Source organism: Melozone crissalis, unplaced genomic scaffold (genome assembly GCF_028551555.1).
Source record: "Melozone crissalis strain CALT ecotype California unplaced genomic scaffold, PUWL_Pcris_2 ptg000023l_1, whole genome shotgun sequence".
Taxonomy (NCBI): Eukaryota; Metazoa; Chordata; class Aves; order Passeriformes; family Passerellidae; genus Melozone; species Melozone crissalis.
Genome location: NW_026535801.1, coordinates 21,488,296 through 21,502,961, shown reverse-complemented (window position 1 = coordinate 21,502,961; position 14,666 = coordinate 21,488,296). Strand labels below are relative to the sequence as shown.

The 14,666-nt window shown below is 35.9% G+C and overlaps 1 protein-coding gene across 1 annotated transcript in view; it reads right to left on the bottom strand.

The window, feature by feature from the left end:
• Positions 1 to 9,213, bottom strand: part of METTL8 (methyltransferase 8, methylcytidine) — a 64,960-nt gene extending 55,747 nt beyond the window's left edge. The window contains exons 1-2 of the mRNA XM_054278464.1: positions 9,184 to 9,213; positions 4,219 to 4,355 (exon numbers count right to left, since the gene is read on the bottom strand). The gene's annotated coding sequence lies outside the window, so the exon portion shown is untranslated. The remainder of the gene's footprint in view (positions 1 to 4,218; positions 4,356 to 9,183) is intronic.
• Between the last annotated feature and the right edge of the window lie 5,453 nt (positions 9,214 to 14,666).

Genomic DNA, 14,666 nt, shown 5'->3' with positions numbered 1-14,666 from the left:
TGTTGACCTTTCAGTATACCAGATATACTGTAGGCAGACAATATTTGGCTTTGAATTATGTGCAATTGTTAGTGTAATCTAAGAACTGTTAAAGACATCCAAATGCAGAATTTATCTTATTTGAAAAGCAATAGAAACACACTTAGAAAAATATATCACTTAAACTAAGTCTTCCTTTTATCCCAAAAGGCAGCATTTAATATCTTTATTTGATTGCACAGTTCTGTTGATTTATGGTACCAGACTAGAAATTAGGAGGTTAGAAACCAAAAAATCTGCTATCAGTCTCACAGAAAAAAAAATTAACTTCAAGTGAGAAATACCTTCTCTGAGACACAGGTGAGCTTTGCTGTTTTAATAAAATGGTACCTGTTAACTGAAAGCCAGTTTGGGCATCTCCACACTGACATCAAAAGCATTATTATCACAGGCATAAAGGCATGCTTTAGTCTGTAAGCAATCTATACAAACTATGACTTTTTAATTTGAAATTACAGTTTTAAAGAATGCAATTTTCTCTAAAAATGAGGAGTCCCTACTGGCACTTTACTTTTATAGCTCTTTCTAGTAATTGAAGTATTAATGTGTTATGCTCATTCAGTAATTTCACAGATACAAACAATATGGAAGAATAATTATAGTAGATTATTTGGACTTCACATGTCCAAAATGATGAGCCATTCTATTATCTCTTGTAAAAGCTGCAGAGCCCACTACAAATACAAATTTACCACTGTTCATGCTGGAATATAGATAGCTGTAGACAGCAAATAATTTCCTATTTTTTAAATACTACATAAATTTTTATCTACTCCAGCTTTTAAAAACATTTTAATACAATACTCTTCAACAAATATGCCATTTTTATAGTTTACTGTGTGTTAGTACAAACTATTTTGGACATTTGAGTTATTTTGGGTCTTCTCTGACAAGAAGTGCCTCAGTTCCTGGTCTTTGATTTTTAATAATATTTTATTATTTGGGGAATGCAATATAGAAAGCTAGCATAATAAAATATTTTAAAAACTTTTCTGCTGCACCATTTGGTACTCAAGGACCACATCCCAGAGTTCTATGGTTTCAATTATATGTTTGTGGGTGACTGGGACCAGCCTCACATTGGTGTATTTTTCCACTGTAGAAAATACCTGCTTTTAATGTACAATTCAGATATGACAGAAGCAACACTAACCTAAACTGCTAAACTAATGTGTGAGCACTTCTCCAGTCCCACAATGTGCAATGAATCAAACAGTGAAGCATGACAGAGGAAGTGAATAAATGAGCTCACTTGCAGTAATTTACTATGCAGCTTTCTATACTGCACTCACACAGGCAACGGCATTTTAAATTGTTATGTATTGCCTGTTACTGTGCCTCATCCACCTGTGAAAATGAGCTCACTCAATCCTTGCATAGTACTAGGTCACATAATAAAAGTATATGTTTGTATGGAAGGTAGTCAGTTGCCTAGGGATTGTTCTGGAAGAAAGTAACTGTACAGTGTACTGGAAAAAACACAGAATCTGTGACTTCTTTTGTTACAGCACTGAGTTGGATGTATTGAAATGAACAGCTTTTAGGTGCTTGCTTCTGTATGCTGTTAAATAAGCAGCATGTCTTCTGGTTTCCATTGTATTCCAGGTACTGTTCAAGGGGAGTGCTACTTGAAAAAAGAATGGTGGCATTTCTTTACTTCTCTATTCTCATCAAGTGCAAGGTACAAGTAACACCAAGGTTGTGGGGTCAAACCCCAACTGGGCCATTTCCCTAAGGGCTGGACTCGATGATCCTTCTGGGTCCCTTCCAATTGCAGCCATTCTGTGATTCTGTGATATCAAACTAACTGAAAAACAAGGATTAGCAACCTTTTGAGGGGAGCCTCCCAGAACATAATTTTGGTTTTCAACTTAGAGGTTAAACATGATAGTAGGAACTCAATGGAAGCTGGAAGACTGCATTTGGGGAATTGATAATCAGTGATCTCTCATGTGCATTGTGGCTGATCTTTGGGAGGTCCACATGAGATGCAGTAGCTGTGAGCTCCTAAACCTTGATCAACCTTGGTGTGTGCAATTTAAAACTGACAAAACATACTATAGACTTCTGGCTTAATTCTAAATTGATTTAAAAGGCCTCTAAGTATCCTTGCAAAAAAATGAGGTTAGTTCAATGCTAAATAAAAATGCATCAGTACTATGCACAGGAATTACTCTTTGGAGACTAATAGTCCTAAACCTGCTCCTCAAAGTGGCCTTCCATTACCTTTCCTTTCATGAAAACTTTCTTACCTGTATTTATGAGTTATATAAATACAGTAGCAACATAGGAAATGAAAATGTATTTTCAGAGATACAAATGGAAGGTAGAACTCTAACTTTACCATGGGTATTTTTCTGCATGTTTGGAAATCATCTACATGGTTGTTTTTACAGGACTGTGATTGTAGAGCTTACATTCCAGGTTTGGATTCCTATTAAAAAACAGGAAGTTACAAAACCTGACATTGAAAGTGCTATCTTTTTCAGTTGCCTGAGAAAAAAAATACTATATGTACATGCTGTCATACAGTACTATGCACAGAAGCAGAAGAGTGTTTTTTCTAACATTAAGGAACTGAGAAATGATGGTGCAAATTGGATTCTAAAATTGAATGTAATGACATGTATACATCTTACTACACGTAGCCAAGAATATTGCATATGATAATGTAAATATGGATTAATTGTTTACATGGATATTTTATTGAGTGACTAAGAGATATTGCCAAATATTTTCTATTTCAGAAGTCTCTTTTGCTTTTACTTCAGAACATTCCTTCCTCTGTTTTTAACTGTCCACAAGAACCTAAAAATTTATTTTATTATCCAAAATACTTATTTGTAGATGAGAGCAAATATTTAATTATAATGTCTGTTTTCCTTATTCTTTTTTACATATTAATAAAAGTGACTTTTTGAGCTTGTGATACTACTGAGTACAGATTTTTATTATGGTACTAAAAGACAACTTTCTAAATTTGGATAAAGATCAAATTATTTGTAATTTACTTTTTGAAAATGGAAGGATGGTTGTACAAAGTTTCTTACATATGTCTTAATTTCAACTATTTATGGTGATCTTTATGATGAAATTTATGTATTCTGTTGTCTTAGAAACATAGTATTTAACAGAAAGTGAAAGAATTCACTGTATAAACAATTAGTATTTCACCTTCTAATCATAACAGAATTTCCTCACAGCAGTTGTTAGAGGGAGGTAAAAAACAAACCAAAACTATCCTGTCCTGAGAATGCAATTGGGAAGATCAAGAATTCTGATACATAATGGTAACATAATGCACTGTAAGACTGAAATGCCTTCAGATAAGTAACAGCCAGACTAAGCACAGACCCCATGGAACCTTACACAATTCAACATCCACATATCAAGTTACTCATAAATAGGTTAATGATCATTAAATGCTATGAAAGTAAAATCATCTGTATGAACATATTGGTAACAAATAAGAATTAAGGTATTCTTCAGTTTAATAAGTTTAATTGGAAATTCTGAAAGCATACAGCATAAATTAGTTGTGAATACCATAAGCTGTTGGCTAAAATTTTCCAACATTTTCATCATCATGAATTAAAAAACATACTATTATAAACATCAACATAGCAGAAAACCTGCTGTATTCAAACCTGACAATTCCCTGTTGCTGAGAACTTCCCTTAACTTGTCTGTAGGCTGGATGTGTTGGGGAAAATTCTGGTAAGATAGTCCATGTTTTTAAAATATGGTGATTATTTAAAAATTCAGTAAAAGCCCAATTGTATTTAAAATTGAAAGAGGGAACTCAAATTTTGGTAGGAAGACTACATTTGTGTGGAGAATTTTTTTTTTAAGTAGTGGAGGGAACCTTTGTAATTTACGATACAGATATTTGCATTGTGTTATGGTATGAGCAACACTTGTGACCTCTTTAAGACTAGTGGGCAGTAATGAGGGGTAAACTATTAATCAGGTAGAAATTCAAGTCCAGGTGAACAAAACGGATGACAACTATTCCAGGCAATTCAGCTAAGAGAAGTAATGTTGAGAAAATCTAGTTACTACTATATGAAAACCATAAATCTAAAAAAATGACAGGACCCCAGTGAATTTTTACAAAAGAAGCAGAAACAATGGGTATAAATTTCAACAGGCTCAGTTATGCTCACCAAATGTACTCACCATAGAGCTTCAGCCAACATATGTTAGCATGGGGCTTGAGTTTACAGCTGACTCCGTGCCACTTACACTGACTACTCATTGGCTCTCAATTCCATTATTTTGCTGGTCACCAGGTCATGTCATAGTCGCAAATGCAGCTGTCAGATAAAAGTTTTGAAAATGTTTGCAATTTGTAGTTCAATTCTCACAAGCTTTTCATTTAACAAAATAAAAAACTCCACTGAGTAGTACTCAAATTCTGCAGGATACAATCAAATATTAGTGTGATTAATAGTGTGATGGTTTGTTTTTGTGGCAGATGATCCTGCTCACATGTGTATACAAGCAGTAATCCACTAGGTGGCAAGCACTACCAAAACGGCCTTTGGCAGATGCTAGACCAGCCCTACTTTTAGGTGATGAGGATTGCAACTCCACAGAGTCACTTCACTTTGAAAAAAAAAGGTATTTTTAAGAATTGCTTCCAGAGTTTTTAGCTGTCTTCAGGGACAGGAGAGTTCCCTGTTACTCCAGTCTCTGACTGCACTTGTACTCCATGTGTACCTGCTTTTAGAATGAAGTCCAATATTCTGGCACAGAATCACACAGAGTGGTTCTTTTGATTCCTTCCTTTGTAAGCCTATGTCAGCCATCATGGAGTCTGGTGTACTCTGAATCTCCTTTTATTTTCAACTGTAATTCAGGTACTAACTATAAGAAACTATCAAGGAATCTACACATGGTTTGAGCTCATCACAGCAATGCCTTGGTCTTCCTAAGTGAAGAGGTGACTACAATCCTGTGAGAATTCAGACATTTCTGCACATTTTCCTACAAATTGTATTATTTGGCACTTTCTAACATGATGCTTTCCAAGCCACTGAGGTACATGTGCTCCATTCACTAATTAACATTTCCTTCTTATTCCGAACTCCTTTCTCCAGTTCTTCTGAGGACATTTTACTTTTTACAGTACCTCCTAATGCCTTAAAGGACTCATTTCCTCTGAAGTTAGCTCTTGTGGAATGTAATAAATGGTTACAAGGACATTTTGTACATCAGCCCAATAAGTACAAATTGAAATTATATTGCAAACCCTAGTATCAGTTTTATTACACTGTCACCATGTTTATGATAGTTATTTTTATTATACTTAGTGTTCCTTTGCCTATCTCTAAACATTTAAACATTTCTAAGCAAATAATAACAGTAATAAAAAATACCTTGGGGTTTTGATCTAAAACTTTGAATTTTCAATTAAAAGTATTTTTGAGGCTTTAGAGCCAGTCTGTAGATAAAATACATAAAATTAATTCCACCAGCTACATCCAACGATTTTTGGTTACTTTGTAATTTCAAGTCTGCCTCATTTTGAGAGGAGACAGCTTGTGTAGCCTCTATGTAAAACACTAGGAAAAGAAGAAACTACAATTTGTTCTCTTTATAGATTTGTTTATTCAGAAAGAAGCTTTGAAATAAAAGGCTTTGAAAGACTGGCTGAATAATGAGTTGTCATTCTTTGAAGCCATATTATCTTTAAAAATACAAGGAAACCTGAGGGTTTCTAATGAGTAGAATCCTTTATTTTTGAAAGAAAATAAATGGAAGAGTTTGAAAAGATTTTTTTTTTTCTTGTAGTTTTTTTCCTCCTCCTGGAGCTGCCTGTTGCTCTTATGTGGAAGCTTCCTGCTGATCTGACTTTTTATTCTGCTGTGAGACTGATGCCAAGATTTACAATTGCTGTGATAGGAACTGGATTTAGCGTAAGGAAGATAACTGCTTTTCCCCTAGGGAGAGGCAGAAAAGGGAAAGACAGAGTGGGGCACACAGACAACAATATCTGAAGCTATATTCTTGGTCAATTATTTTATTCATCCTCTCTTTTAGATTATGCTCCAATTCATAAAAGGCAAGAAAGCTACTGCTCTCAAGGCAGGAACACAGATAAGCAAGGAAACTATTTGTGGTTTCATGCAAATGTCCAACTATAATAGAAGCAATGTACTGTTTTTATATAGAAGTGACACGGTGCCCCTTGTAAGGAAAGTGTAATTAACAAAAACTCTCATCAGAATCTGTCAGGCAGAGATTTGCCTTCTACACAGTGTCCTTCAGCAGAGAGAAAAGGGTGAGTGTAGAACTGTGCATCATTACAATTATTGTAGCAATTCATTGTCTGTATAGCCTTTTGCACATTCTACAGTTTTTAATTACCTTCTCTAGACATTTAAACAGGGAAAGATTTTTGCTTATAAGGCAGACTTGTGCAACTTGAAATCATTTACAGCCACTTGGCAGACAGTTGTCTTCTGTTAACCCACAGTGCCCACAGAAAATGCAATTTTTTGAAATACTGGAAAAAGTTTGCATCAAAATGCAGGGAATTTCCCAAGGAAGGCAAGACTCCACTCTAAAAGCAAGGGGGCAAAATGTAAAACCCTAAACTAAGTCTCAATTTGCCATGATTTGCAAAGAAAATAAATTCTTCTCGTATCCACCTGAAGCTAAAATTATGAATACTTCTTTGTTGCTTGAAATAAGGAAAAATCTCATCTAGAAAGTGAGCTTAACATTCTGCAAGTCAATATGGTTTATGCATTGTTATCATACACATGCAGCCATTTATTACAGAATAAACAAAATGAAAAATCTTTTATGTTTTACTAGGTCAAGAAGCACTAGTAGAGACTTGCTTCAATTCATTGCAGTGTCACTTGAAGTCTAGCTTTCATGAACATGAAGCTTCCTTTCTGGATATACAACCAAATCACATTGAATTTGATGACAGAGAGCTCATCCAATTAGCTTTCATTGACTTTAATATATGCTTCTGTTTCTCAGCTGTTGTCAGTTTTACAACAGTATATTTTATTCAAGGTTGGCAAAAAGCATTTAACCATATCTTAACTGGACTTGGCTGCACAGTTCTGGCTGCTGGCAGATTCTACTAAAATCTCTTGACTCTTCAGGATAGTTTGTGTATGATAAACCCTAATCCTATTATAAACTCTAATCTTTATGCAGCTGTACACAGGATCAAATCAAAATCAAGTTAAGAAAGCTTGCAGAATGAATCAGTGAACGGTGTTTAAGACAGAACTGAGTTTCTAAAGGAAAGTTTAAAATGTGTCACAGGTTTCCTGATGGTGTGAGAACTCTAACATACTGTAGTTAGCCTTCCATCTGAACGTGTGGCAGGAGATATAGAAAACACAAAGTTTAAAAAATCCAGTAAAATTGTGAAGTCTTTTGTAGTATTGATTCTACAGATCACATTACCTCTCGAGTTCAGAGCCATAATCTCATGTGCAATCTTTTTCCAAACAAAACAGGCATCCTAGTAAAAGACAGTTGTGTGGTCTAGCACAATGTTCTAGAAGGTGTTTGAGATATATGCAATACATGTGGGATGTTCCTGCATCAATATATTCTAGCATCACGGTTTTGCACACCCTTCAGTACAAAATCAGTTCTAATTTATACCCCACACCTTTATTCAGCAGTCTCAGAAGCTTCATCCTGCACACTTCCCCAGTGTCCTGCCACCTAGTTTTGCACACCTAGCTGTCTTTCTGCTTTTTGCTTGGCACAGTCTCTTTTCACTTCAAGCTAAGTACAGAATAAAATATTTCTCTTTAAACTCGTATCCTCTCTCTTTTTCTGTGGTTAGCCTACACACTTGGTAGCCTTCTGTTTACCTTTCAAGCTATTTCAGAACATAACATTTTTGCTCTAATTTTAGAACTTTAATCAGAACTTCTTTCTTGCATTCACATGCAAAACAACAGCAAAACATCACTGTGCCTTTAAAAACTCAGAACATCAAGGTTTGATCAGTATTCTGAAAGAAATCCTTTAAGAATGGAAATCTGGGGAACACTTACTTTTGAGCACTACAGTACAGAGCAGAGATCTTTGGCATACTGATGACAGAATCTGCAGAGACCCTTTCAGCTCTCTGGGGAGTCCTACGAATTTGAGATGCAGCAGTCCATGGTTCAATTACTTGCTGGAATGGATTCTCCACAAGTAGGGATAATCCTTCATTTGATGCTTACTCGCTTGGACACATTTCTCTATTCCATACTGGCCATTCCAGGCATTGCAATGCTTATTTTTTCTTCCCAGAATGTGTTTCTGCATTAGCTGATATTATTACACTTATTTGGATGAAATGGCACTTTTCTTTTATGAACTTCTCATTAGTTTAAAATAACTTTTCAAAGCAATTATCTCTAGACCAATATTTTCCATGCTTGTTCTCAGACTGTCACATTTTTTTCTGTTTTTTGTTTGAAGAGAACCACTCAGTAGTTTGTGAGGATCAGACTTTCAAGTACATAAAGATACAGCTGGTTTCATTAAATACTTATCAAATGCAGTAGTTCCTTGTTTTTATTATTTTTAAAATCTTTTCCCTCCTAATTATAATATCCCCTCAAACACCATTTTTAATTTTTTTCTGTTTTGAAATTTCTCCTGAAGTTTATCTTCTCTCTGGTTTTGTAACAACTTTAAGGTATTTAGACCATCTTTTGTCTGGACTCAGTATCTGAATTTAATAAATAAAATTAATAACAACCTCAACATCTTTACTGTAGGAACTATGCATATGGTAACATGCATACTATATGAAGTATTGCTATGTTACCTACATTACATAATTTTCGTTTATGGAAAAATTGTAATAATAAATATGCTGTCTCATATCTAGGTAAAATACAGCTTAATCACAAATTACAAAACACAAAATAGATGTTAATGCTGTAATTTTTAAATCTATAAAAGCAGTATAAGTACCTAAGATTTCAGAAGAATATGTTCTAGGTAAATAGAGCACAGTGAAGAACACATGTTATGACCTCAAGGTGACACAGATAAATCTACACTTCACAACAATGCAGTTTAAGGAAACAGCTCATGGCACCTGAATGACAGCAGATGAACATGGCAGAAATGGAGAAATTTGCTTTATGCAAATCTTACCTGTACCACCTGCCAGCTTGTGTCATGCACTCTTCAGCCACCACTGGATCTCCTATGAACAATGAAATATTCAAAATTAATACAGATCAGAACAAGCCAGTGTTTTTACACTAAATACTGTTTAATATTCGTTAATAATTATATTTTTTGTATCTACTATTAATGAACTTTATTTGTTTAAGAAAATTCTAAAAGTATTTTCAACATTTTCTTAGCAGACACTAAATCAGAATTTCTATTTGCTACAATATCACTTGAAAAGTCTATATAAAATTAATTTTAATCCATGTCCTGACAGAGCAATTTCTCATTGCTCAAATTCCTAGTACCAGCACTGTTCTTCACAGTGCAGAAACAATCCAAAACACCCAAAGTCACATCAGCATTCTATTGAGTCCCACATGCCCTAGCAAATAGAACAAGGTGGTTTGACAATCACAGATACTGCTTAATCCTTCTGGATAAATAAAAGCCAGAAAATTTAAGCATCTTACTTCATTTTGCACAACATTGTGAGATTTATTTTAACAAAATGAACTCTAAGGCCTAATTGATTGGTTTCCATCTGTAATTGAGAGAAAGATTTTCAAAGGCATGAAAGCCTATTAAGAGCATTTAATTGATTTTTTGAAAGAGCTGGGGTCTTGATGCAGCATTTACTGCAGTCAGCACTGAAATTTCCATTGATTTAAATAAGAACAGGTTCATACCTGCAGACACCTAGCTGCCATTTATGCATTTCACAATAGCCCCTCCATAGCTAGAGATTTCTTCCCTTTGTTTTTGTAAAAATAATCTACACACTTTTTTACATACACTCAGTACAAATTACTTTATATTAAAAGAATAAAAAAGTCACCTTTCCAAAGGTAATGAAAATTTTAACACTGAAGAGTGAACACAGTGCAACTGCCATTCAGTTTTATGATGCCTCTCTTCACTGAAGTCAATGGCATTATTTATGAGTAAAACAGCCAAAATGCTGAATATGTAGTTACTAGGTACTAAGAAGATTACTCAAACAAGTTTGAGTAATTATACATAGAACTGTGGTGTTACTGCTGCAACGTGAGGGAAATGTTATGAAATATTCAATTCACTGATTTTATTCTGGTTTATTTAGCAAAGAAATGCAACAGAATATTTTAAAGTATTCCTGTCAAAGAAATAAGGCTTTTCAGAGAATTGTGTCAGGGATATGTGCAAAGATCAAAAAGGGGTGGTGGTGTTAGCATTCCAAATTCATTTAGATGAAACAATAAGATAATTAGGTGTAAAAAATGCACATTCTTATGTTCAATGCAGTAAAGGATCAATTTCATCTAAAGGCAAGTGGAGTGTACACTATATCATCGGATCCAAAGGAGTGACCTTCTTGATTCAAATGCAAAGTGCCTGTGCCTATTGCAGATGGAATTTACCAGGACAAAATGTTCCACAGAAAGATTACATTTCCACTGGGGCAGAAAGGTATTTGTCAGTGTCTCATTACAGCTTTGATACAAACATCTTGGATTTCAATTAGCTTTGAGATAGAACAATAATCCAGCATTGAAACTACAGACAAACCTTTGTTTCTTTCTTCTTATATGTGGATTTTTGTTTCATTTGCAATAAGATATTGTAAGATTTCCAATAGAAATAAATAGAAGTAAATAACATTCCAGCCATTTTAGTGTCAGCAGTATCACTTAGTGACTGTCTGTGTGATAACTTTGCACTAGGAGGTGAGGGTGACATAATTTACATTTCTTCCAGCACAAATGAAAAGTGCTGAATTCTTTGAACCGTGAGTGTCCCATCAGTTCTCCCACCCTCACTGTCCCACCTCCTATTATTAACATGGCATATCCACTCTGATGCTTTTGATCCTTTTCTAGGAAAAGCAGTTTGCCTTCCCTGTGGAAATAAATATGAAATTTGCTTTAGTGCATATCAGGAGTTCAAACAATGGCCCATCAAAATTTCCACCCTATTGAGGTCTTATTTTAACTCCATAAATTTAGAGCTTGCCTTCACTTAAAATGCTTACTTTTAAATACTGTTTGATATTTAAGAAAACTTGGTTCTCCTGAACTGATCATGGGACTAAGAGAAGGAAGGGCAATTTTTAACCATTAACTGAATATCTGTGACTGATCCTGAGTTAACTCCTGTAAAACTCTGTACAGTGTTTGTCACCTTTACTTCACACCTGTGTCACAAGGGTAACTCTGTCAGCTTCTGAAATGTGGCAGGAAGAACAGCTCAGAAACCACATAGGTATGATTCAGTTGTTGATCTCCTTGTCAGGACAAAAGTTATGAACTATTCCATGCAGATATTATTTAAATAGCACTCCAAATTATATATGGTGCCTTCCACTCAAGAGGCTTCCTTTCAAATATCAAATCTCATAGCCTTAGCAGTAAGGAATATTGCTATTGAAATCAGGACACTTAATTTAACACACTGAGCAACTAAGACTAAGAGAAAATAAAGATATGTTTGTAACCTGGTAACCAGTGACACAAACTGTGTTACCCAGGGCAAAACACTGCTTTTCCTCCCCTGATATCAAGGTAAAAAGACAAGACTTAAGTCACTTGACCACACAATTCCAGAGCAAAGGCGAGAACTGGAGAAAAGTTCCTTTTAAGATTAATTTCTTAATGTACTAGCAGCAAGCTTTTTTGGCTCAGAGAAAGAAATGCTACAAAATGCTAGATTTATCAATAAACATAAAAATGAAACCCAGAAAATTATAAAATCTCATGGATCTGAATTTTTTTACTTCCTCTTGGACTCTTAATTGTTGTCATAGATATATCACAACAGCTGATCAGTACCTGTCTGTGGACATATATGATCAATTAAGCATATAGAACAGATGTTTTATATCACTCCTGAATTGCAGCCAGTTTTAGTATCACTAATAGTAAGGATTCTCTATTACTATAGTGAAATTAAAAATAATTTTTGTGATTAATGACATTATTGCTTGAATATCACACATTTCCACTGACTTCAAAACCAGCCATAAATACATTTTGCTCCTACAAACACCTCTGTAAATGTGTTGAGCTTGTTAGCATTAGAGGCATACACAATAGCAACAAAACTAATGCTGTTCATTTCTTGCCATATTGCAATAAAAAATTAAACAGATTAGACCATGCCTTGGATATGTAATAGAGAACAAAAACTACCAAATTATATGTGCAGATTTGTTCCAGAGGAATATATGTGTGCATATATATACATACATATCTATATGTGTGTGTGTGTTTGTGTGTGTGTGAACTTGTACACACCTCAGTCAGTGCCCATGTTTCCCATGACACCTGGTTTTTGAGAGTCAAGAAATCCAATTTTTTCTTCAATAAATGCTTTTAACCACAGGTGTCATCTCCACAGGGCTTGACAGATGTTAGAGTTCATCTTTCCATTGAGTCAAATCTTGCCATCTCCTTTCTGCTCAAGTGCTTTGTAAATGTGGAGCTTGGCTTCTGCTAGTAATAAATGCATTTTCAACTATCTATTGCCTTGCAATTTATGTTAAAAGTAAAGATTTAAGCTAAGAAGTAGGACATATTGTGAGAATAATTTTATATTAAAAAATTGATGCTTATGTCTTTGCTTCATAGTTTAGCTGCACTCTGAATTCATGTAATTTTTCAGGGGTTCTTCCAACACATTGGCAAGTTTCTTATGAAAGAACCAGAAAAGGAAAAAAAATTATTTCTATTTTTAGTAAAATGACTCCATGTCCCAGTCTTTACTGAATAGACCTTACTGATGCTGTGAGTCAGTGACTCATCTAAGCTCATAACAAAGTGAAAATGCTAAAATTTAACTGTTAGAGCTAACAGTTAGAATAGATAAAAAGTGCACACTTTGTCTCCTTATTTACCCTCTGATCTTTTTGGTTAGTAATGCTAACACAATCCATACAAAAGGAATCTGTTAGCATCCTAACAAATACTCAAATGTATTTTCCTCTTTTGATGAGTACACAAACTTCCATAAAGGTCAGTAGAGACAGGTGCACAAACTGAGGGCAGAACATAGCCTAGCATACAATACACCTGAAAATAGTTCCTTTGGGCTGATCTCTTGGCACTTCTCAAACTTTTTCATAAAACCACTTGAACTAGTGCAGGTTTTGGTGAATTACAGTATTCACTAAGAAGATCTCAGTATCTCCTGTCTTAATCACATAATAGAAAAAAATTAAGAGTACCATATCGGATCACACTGAGGAAGGAGAACTTGGAATTTTTCAGCTGGTAAACCGATTTTCTATAGTCCTTGGCAGGGAATCACCCTCAAGTGCTGACCATTCACTAGTGTATGTTTTGTGCTAAAGATTACCAGACTGCAAAAGGGTTCTTATGTCAGAAAGAAGCCATCATTCATCATCACCTTCTTTTGACACGACAGAAAATAAATATGGCCATCTATCAGGATGGGAAAGAGGGGTGAAACTCATACAAAATGTATGAAGGTTATTAAATTATCACAAGCCATCTAAACAACAGAGGGTTTTTCTAAACTTTTTGAGTTTCAGTATAAATCCTGACTCACATGGAACACTACAGGGGAGCAAATAATCAAGACTGATTTCTGCAGCAATTGAAGTTTTCCTAGCAGTTATCCCAGAAAAGTACCAACCAGCCTATTCAGTTTATTGTACCTAACAGGACTGCTACAAAGCCAGGCTGCAAATGAAGCCTTTTTCCAGGACTTGTCAGGACAAGTTTCAAAAATACACTTGCCAGGCATAACTACTTGTAGATCTAGTCATTGCAAATAAATTATTCCAATTCTGTAATAGCAGAAAAATTAACCTGCTCTGGGGTTATAGTCTCCAAACACTTCGTTTCACAGGGCGTTGTGAACAGCAATCTTCCCTACAACTCTGCTTTGGTAGGCACAGTTCTGGCAGATGAGCAGGCTGGGGGACCCTGCATTCCACTGAGACAGAAGCCAGCAGCACTGGCCCAGCAGTTACCAAAAACAGGTACAGGATTCTGATAGAGGTTTCCACTGGATACAAACGACAATATACTTATTTATTTAGGACGAGTGGGAAACAGCAAAACCACTTGCTACCAGTTTGGAGCTGCATCAAAATGAGCTGTGCAAGTTCACTCCAGCAGGACGCTCACGGTGGGATCCGCCACGTCGCCAGGGCGGCCCAACGCCACCGGCTGCCGAGCACCATCTGCGGGGGCCATTTTGTCACGGCCTGACGCCCACACCGCACCAGGCTCTTACACTCGTTACCGCCAGCTCACTGCAGGGATCATGGCTACCGGCCGCACGTGGGCCCCGCGGTTAAAACCACACATTTCCACCGACATGACTGGTTTTCTCGCTCGGCTGCGGGAGGGGCCTAACGTGGATTGTCCCTCACTGCCCGGAAGCCAAAGCAGAGGCGAGGGCGCTGTCCCGCACAGGGATCCCGCCTCGGCCCGCCCTGCCCTGCCGGGGCCGCTGCC